The sequence below is a fragment of the Simochromis diagramma genome, unplaced genomic scaffold (genome assembly GCF_900408965.1).
Source record: "Simochromis diagramma unplaced genomic scaffold, fSimDia1.1 OVJJ01000682.1, whole genome shotgun sequence".
NCBI classification, from domain to species: Eukaryota; Metazoa; Chordata; class Actinopteri; order Cichliformes; family Cichlidae; genus Simochromis; species Simochromis diagramma.
In genome coordinates this window covers 3,839,361-3,847,007 of record NW_024387359.1, presented here as the reverse complement: position 1 = coordinate 3,847,007, position 7,647 = coordinate 3,839,361, and the positions used below count along the sequence as shown (strand labels likewise).

The following is a 7,647-nucleotide window of genomic DNA, read 5'->3' as shown; positions in this document are numbered from 1 at the left end:
GACCCAAAATGCAGGCAGCCGACTGATGATATGAGTGAGAGTTTATTTACAGGTAACAGTGGCAGGAACAGACAACGAATCATGAGACATACTAACGGAAACCTAAACTGGGAAAACTAAAGAGCAACTAGAAATCCTCAGGGCGCGGGGTGAAAGGCAGAGAGACGCAGACTGACGGAGGATACCAAAAACACAGAGATACACAGATGAACGCAGACGAGCCAACCCAACCCAGGGCGGGCGGCGGGGGGGCCAGGACTGAGGGACCAAAACCAAACAAAAAACAAGCTCCAGTGATCCAAAAGAATTGTCCAAAACACAACACACACTGGAGTCCCTGAACAGGGTCCCAAAACATAGTTCAGGAGGCCGGCCCGGAGGCTGACAACTCAGGAGCCTAGAACAGTTCATCTCCAGGGGCCGACCATGTGGAAGGCAGTGGCGGCGACGGGGAAACAGTTCAGGCGGCCGACCGTGCAGACGGCAACGGCGGCGACGGGTAAACAGTTCAGGTGGCCGACCGTGCAGATGGCAACAGCAGCGGTGACACAAATCCGGAGGCCGGCCGCGCGGAAAGTAGCGGCGGCGTTTGGGAGGTCGTCCATATTGGCGATGACGGCCAACAAGCAGCCTGGCAGATGACCGCCGATGTCGAGGCGGCGGTTCGGGACCCAAAGGCTGCGTGGCCCCTGCAGCACCAGGCGAGGCAGAAGCAGAGGCCGGACCAGGCGAGGCAGAAGCAGAAGCCGGACCAGGCGACGCTGAGGATGCTGAAGCCGGACCAGGCGAAGATGATGCTGAAGCCGGACCAGGCGAAGATGAAGCTGAAGCCGGACCAGGCGAAGATGATGAAGCTGCAGCCGACGAGGACGAAGCTGTTGCTGCCGGCGGCGTGGATGAAGCTGCAGCCGGCGAGGATGATGAGGCTGCAGCTGGCGGCTGGACGGGCTCCTCGGGCTCTCTCCAGAACCCCCAGCGGAAATAGTCACTGAACCAGCGGGCACAGGGGCCCCTGGCACACGCAGGGCTGAACCAGCAGGTGCACGGGCCTCTGGAAAACACAGATCAGAACCAGTAGGCGCACAGGCCTCTGGCAGGAACGGATCAGAGCCAGCAGGCGCACGGGCCTCTGGCAGGAACGGATCAGAACCAGCAGGCACACGGGCCTCTGGCAGGAACAAATCAGAACCAGCAGGCACGGTGGCCTCTGGCAGGGACAAATCAGAACCAGCAAGCGCACGGGCCTCTGGCAGGAACAGATCAGAACCAGCAGGCGCACGGGCCTCTGGCAGGAACAAATTAGAACCAGCAGGCACGGTGGCCTCTGGCAAACACATAGCAGACTGCAGCTGCGCAGAGCATTGACCCTGCTCAGGCAGCGACAGCCGGGTGCAGTCCTCAGCTGGCTTCTTAACCTCCTGGGGTCCAGAGTCTGCTGGGGGCTGAAACCCAGCCTCTGGGGAGGCCCTGGAGTGCGTCTCAGTCTCAGAACTGGCCAGCTCTTGAGGAATGTTTTCATAGTTATTAGGTTTGTCTCTCTGCTTAGAATAGGAAGTTGTTGACCTGTCCTTTATGGGTTGAACTGTCATTGAACTGTCTGTACCGGAGGAGTTGGTGAAGATGATGGCTGAATAGGTGGCTGAGCTGATGATAAGGCTGATGAGTCTTCTACCAACTGAGCTATTGACTGGGCTATGGATTGTAACATAGTTTGTAATAAGTCTGGCTGTGACTGTAACTGGGCTATGGGTAGTGAGGCTGAATGTGATTGAGGTGACGGCTGGGCAGCTAACTGAGCTAATGGCTGGGCAGCTGACTCAAAAAACACAGCCCCGGTATAAACAGTCACAAGGTCTGGCGAAACAGACAGAGTGTCTTTTCCACTCACCACAGCCGGCAACTCAGAAGTCTCGGGACCCGGCTGTGGCGATGGGCGTCAGCGGCGTGAACGTCGCTTCCTTCTTGGGGATAGCTCCGACCGGCCGGGTAATTTCACATCCGGCGGGCCGGGCCACAGATTGCCCGGCGGGCAGTGCAAAACATTCACCACCGGGCTGGGTCGGGAAGCGGTAGCGGCTGGAGGGTGAAGGTGCAGTTCTTTCAGAATGAAGTCCTGTGCGAGCGGGTGAAGAGAGTCCAGTAGCCAGGGGTGAGCAGAAATTAGCTGCTGTAGCCTGGCTTCTACAGCGCGGTGAAATTCCTCTCCCTCACGTTCAAGCCACAGGTTAACCAACCTCGAAACGGAGTCAATCACTTCCTCCCGAAACTCCTGGGAAGGCGCGGATGCTGCTGGGTCCATGTTTGGTCGGCTCGTACTGTCACGGCTGGCAGAGTGAGCCGTGTGGTGTGGAGGAAAAGGAGGACCCAAAATGCAGGCAGCCAACTGATGATATGAGTGAGAGTTTATTTACAGGTGACAGTGGCAGGAACAGACAACGAATCATGAGACATACTAACGGAAACCTAAACCGGGAAAACTAAAGAGCAACTAGAAATCCTCAGGGCACGGGGTGAAAGGCAGAGAGACGCAGACTGACGGAGGATACCAAAAACGCAGAGATACACAGATGAACACAGACCGACACCCACTAAATATACACACACAAGGTAATCGGGTAATCACACACAGGAGGGAAGAACAGCTGAACCCAATACACATGAGGACCAGAGGAGACAAGCTGAACACAATGACAACAGACACAGACTTTCAGAACAAAACAGGAAATCTAGAACCCAAACGGGACACAAGGGGGGAGGACACAGAATAACTAGAACAGAGGGACATAATCATAAAACACAAAACGCTGGGCCAGCACCATGACATTTTCAAAGAATCTTTTTAAAAATGGTTCTTTAAAAATGATTAAAAATGTTTTTTTAAAGAACCTTTTTGAAATGGTTCTTTAATGAACCATTTTAAACCATTTTAAATCTTTCAAAATAAAATCTAACATAAATTAAATTTGAGTAGGGTTAAATAAATACGAGCACAGCATAGACATATATTAATGGTTTATTGCCATTTCGTAGTATACCAAAAGACAAAAAGGCATTTTAACCCTCAGCACAACATCACAACTAATACATGTCACATATTAGTCATTTAAACAGTAATAATTAAATATTTTTACTATACTATGAGTAAATATATATCTATAGATAACACAACAATACATGTATTGTTTAATTAATAAAACATCAGAAAGTGATACAAAACACATTAGAAATAGCAATAGCTTCATAACAGACCAATAAAATCAACACATTTTCATCAGCAGATGTTTGCATGTTCAGTAAAAATATTTCAACAACAAGTTTTTGATTAAAATGATCAATGAACTTCAGCGTTATGTAAGGCAAGTTTCATGTTGGACTCATGGTCCTTTGTTAGTCCAGTTTAGGACAATGTCTCTGACATATGTATCATATCAAATATATGTTATATCAAAACAACCCCACACCTGCAGTTGTTTCAGTTTTTCACAGGTGTTTCCTGTCAGTGGTCAACCTCACTCAGGGGGACATCCATATCAGCCAACCAAACGACAAGCTCCTCCCTTTGTGCTTCGAATCCCTCCCACTCCGAGACAAGGAGCTGAGAGAGAGAAAACAAGGGTCAATTATAAAGAAGAGAGAAAACTGAAACCCTCCTCAGAAGGTCTGACTCGCATACCTACAGTCGACCTGTGATGGACTCCTGTTTGGCGGTCACGTCATCCCAGCGGCGGCCGCACTCCCTCGCGAATGCCAGCAGCTGAGTCTGCAGGGTGCCCTGGAAGAGCTGAGTTAATGTTCGACTCCTCCTGGTCAGGCTCTTCAGCTGGATGAGCCGAGGTCTCCCCTTTCGCCGCCGCCTCTAAACACACAAACAGAAATTGCATGTAAAGCAGGAGGTGCAGATTTTTTTTGCTATTCCTTTCTAAATCCAGGCTTGATCACGTGGAGGTATTTGGAAAACTTTTTTGGCCAGCGGACAACTGCTGTCTCGCAGGAAGTCAAATCAAATGTATGCGATACACAATCAATTCACAAGAACACATTAAAAAAGAAAGTCCCGTTCTTGCTTGATTTCAACTGAATTCTGCATCAAAACAGGGTGACAGAATTAATCGAGTGTTTGCAGCAAATGTGAGCACAAGGCCTCACTTTTTACAAGCCTACTATTAAAGTTCTCTTCTATGCAGACAACGTTCCTGTTTTCAAAGCACAACTTGGATCTGCTGTACAAATCTTATAGATACACACTAAATGAAACAATAGTGTGCACGACTCCAGATTCTGATCCCTCATCCTAATATGGTCCCAAAAGGCTCACAAAAACCAACATAGCAATAAAGCAAATGTTGAGGCTTCAAAATACAAAGTCCATAAACCAATGGCTGACATGGGTTTTATCATAAGGGTGATAAATATACAACATATGTTCTTAAGACTAAAAGTATAATACAGATTTTAGCCTGAGAGATTTGATGTTCATTTACCTGCAGATTAGAGCAGGGCGATATGACCAGAAATATTTATCACGATATACATTTGAAAATTTGCGATAACGATATAACTGATGATATAAATGACACTAGACAAAATACTTTACAACTCCACAACTTTATTAGTGCAAAAAACCCCATCAATGTATTTTCACTTAAACAAGCAGCTGTTTTTTATGTGCATTAGAGTTATATAAAAATGTAACAGTGCAAATTCCTTGCTGACAGTTTAACCAAAAGGCATTTCCAGTGGAAATTGGCCGACATATCCTCAGCATAACCAGTGTATAATATCCACAAAACTTAAAAAGAGGTTATACACACACAATACGGTAATATTATGTTGAAGCGCAGTACGTATCACTCCGCGAGGCTCCTGCCTACGATAGCTGTAATGCTCCGACAATCCATCAAGCGGTGTGGGTTCGTAGCTTAGCAAAGTCGTACTAAAACATTTGACAGATTTTCGAGCGCCGCGTACCACATAAAATCGTTTCGAGGTCAGTAAACACAACCAGAATTCATACATAAGGCACACGGGATTATAAGGGGCACTGTCGATTTTCAGAAAAATCAAAGGATTGATTTTAAGTGTGCCGTATTTTCCAAACAACACGGTAATAACGATGGTCCATTAGCATGCTCTACCAAAAATAGTGTTTTGTTGTGTATCTGACGGACGAAAGCCAAACCAGTTCCACACCACTGAAGTTGCAGCATTTTTACAAACCAATTCTGGTTCATCCGTTTCATTTAACGATCCGCTTTCGCTCTTCTCATTCTGCGTCGCCGCCATGTGCGTATGTAAACATAGGCACTGCGCATGCGCGTTTTACCCATATTCTATCACGATATTTCATTTTCCTATCGTTGCCCAAAATTACACCGGTATTATCGTGAACGGTATGATATAGCCCAGCCCTACTGCAGATGCCCTATACGTGCCTGCTCTGTGGTTTTCCACAATATTTTGCACATCACTATTTAATACAGGAAGTAGGTGAACTAAAACAAGTCTAATTTCTATTCATTCAAAACACTTATGCATAGCTGTATTTTATACAGCTCTTACAGAATGCAAAGTACAGGTTCATGTGAGTATTTAATGTAAGGCTCAGCTCTACTGAATTTCAGAGTTTCTAGAGCAGACACAGAGCTCATGTCAAACAGGCTTCAGGCACCATTTTAGTGACTTTAACAATATTATAAATTTTAATATCGGTCTAGCTGACATTACGTTATGTACGCAGCACGCAATTTGAGAAGCCAAAGATTCAAATTAGTTGGGAACAACTTCACTTAATTATAACAGTGGTTATGTTAGGAAAACAGTTCTGTATACCGGATACTAAATTGCGTTAACGTCAGCGGCTAACGTATCTAACATAGCTAACAGTTATTGTTAGCACAGCATTAACAGCAAGCTACAGTGACGAGTAACAAAAACAAAACAGTAAAAAGGTTTTTATGAAAATGTTTTACCTTTTCCAACAGTCCCAGAATCCAGAGCTTCAAAGACCAGCAGGGACTGTTATCCGCTTTGCTGTCACCGGCCGTGAGAAAGAGTTTTATCCCTTACAAAGTTCAAGGCCCGCAGGTCGCGCAATCTGTCTGCGCATGCGCATCCCAGCGATTGACCCCCCCCCTCCCCTCTCTTTCGGGAGGTTCCCATAGTACGACGTGTTCTAACGTGACTCTCTCTCTCTCCCTGTCATTTATTTGGCTCGAAACACATATTAACAAATTGCTCAGTGATAAACAAGTACTCAGATCATTTACCTAAGCAGTGTGCTTTGTCAAAACTAAGTAAGTGTGTCGGTAATGAACACATAAGTGTGTTCATTACACATAAGTGTGTTCATTACACATAAGTGTGTGTAATGAACACATAAGTGTGTTCATTACACATAAGTGTGTTCATTACACTGACATTCTGTTGTGCAATTGTTATTTACTTGCAGTGTTGGGTAAGTTACTAGTTATTAGTAACTTAGTTACATTACTAGTTACTTCTATCAAAAGTAACTCAGTTACTTCAAGTTACTCGTTACTTTCAGAGTAACTAGTTACTAGGGAAAGTAACTTTGGTTTTACTCAGAATTCTCTTGTTAATGTGTTGCTTCCGTAACTGGATACCCAGCAAGTTTGCCAGTCTTCTAACTTGCTTACTTGCCACAAGTGCACTGTGCCACCTACCAATAGAAAGGAAAAAAATAATGTGCACATTTCCACGAGAGAAATCCCACGCCTGGACCGTCGTTGACTGCCGCATGATTCTAGCCTGCTTTTTACATCCAACACAAAAACTGCAGTCGTGGTGCTTTCGATTGTACTCAGAACTCGGAAATTCTGCCTTCTGAATAGGAAGATGTAGGTAACACCAGACTGCAGATGAGCTGCTTACAGGGCTGAACTGGGACAAAAAAAAAATCGTCCCGGGGAATATGACTAGAGACCGGCCCACCATTATAGGAAAAATCATAAAGCCTTTGAATGAAAACAAACACTGTTGTGGCAGTGATGTACACTGTTCTGATGGTATATATGTATCAATCTATCAATTGTTTGTTGTAAGACTCAGATAATTAATTTTTTTTTAAAAGCGAGACATTTTAAATGAGAATAAGAAAGAAAAGTATTTCCTTGTGCCCCCCTTTCCCCATTAATGCCCTACATGGACCCCTGGCAACACTTTGCTAGACCCGCCCCTGCACAGTTACCAGCTGTCAGCTACTTAGAAAAGGATCCTGGTGTTATTTGTCTCTCAGAAACAGTTCATAACTTCCCTTCAACTCATTCCTGTCACCTAAAAGGTAAACCTGTTTCTCCATCACCTGTTCAGCTCTGATGATTCAGTAAGGACATCTCCTGGTTTCATCTTCATGTTTCCCTCTCACCACATATACAAACCGACATCATGACCAGCAGTTTTACAGCTGTGGCTCCAGCAAACATCAGCTGATACTAGAAATTAATATTAAATAAATTCTGACAACAGCTGATCAAGCTTAAACGTGCTGCTGTTGTTTAGCGCGACATCTGCTGGTTTCCTCTTTCTGGCGCAAAGTGGGCAATAAATAAATGAGAGAGAAAAGCCGATCAGCTGATCATTGATCAGTTTCATGATTGAAGTAGCAACAGGAGAGGCAGGGGGAGAGAA

At 45.4% G+C, this 7,647-nt stretch overlaps 1 long non-coding RNA gene across 1 annotated transcript; it reads right to left on the bottom strand.

The window, feature by feature from the left end:
- Window positions 1–3,245: 3,245 nt before the first annotated feature.
- LOC120718735 lies at window positions 3,246–6,425 on the bottom strand. Its single transcript, XR_005692550.1, has 4 exons — window positions 6,395–6,425; window positions 5,970–6,289; window positions 3,674–3,856; window positions 3,246–3,595 (listed from the first exon to the last, which is right to left on the bottom strand). It is a non-coding gene; the product is annotated as an uncharacterized LOC120718735 (long non-coding RNA).
- Window positions 6,426–7,647: the final 1,222 nt, after the last annotated feature.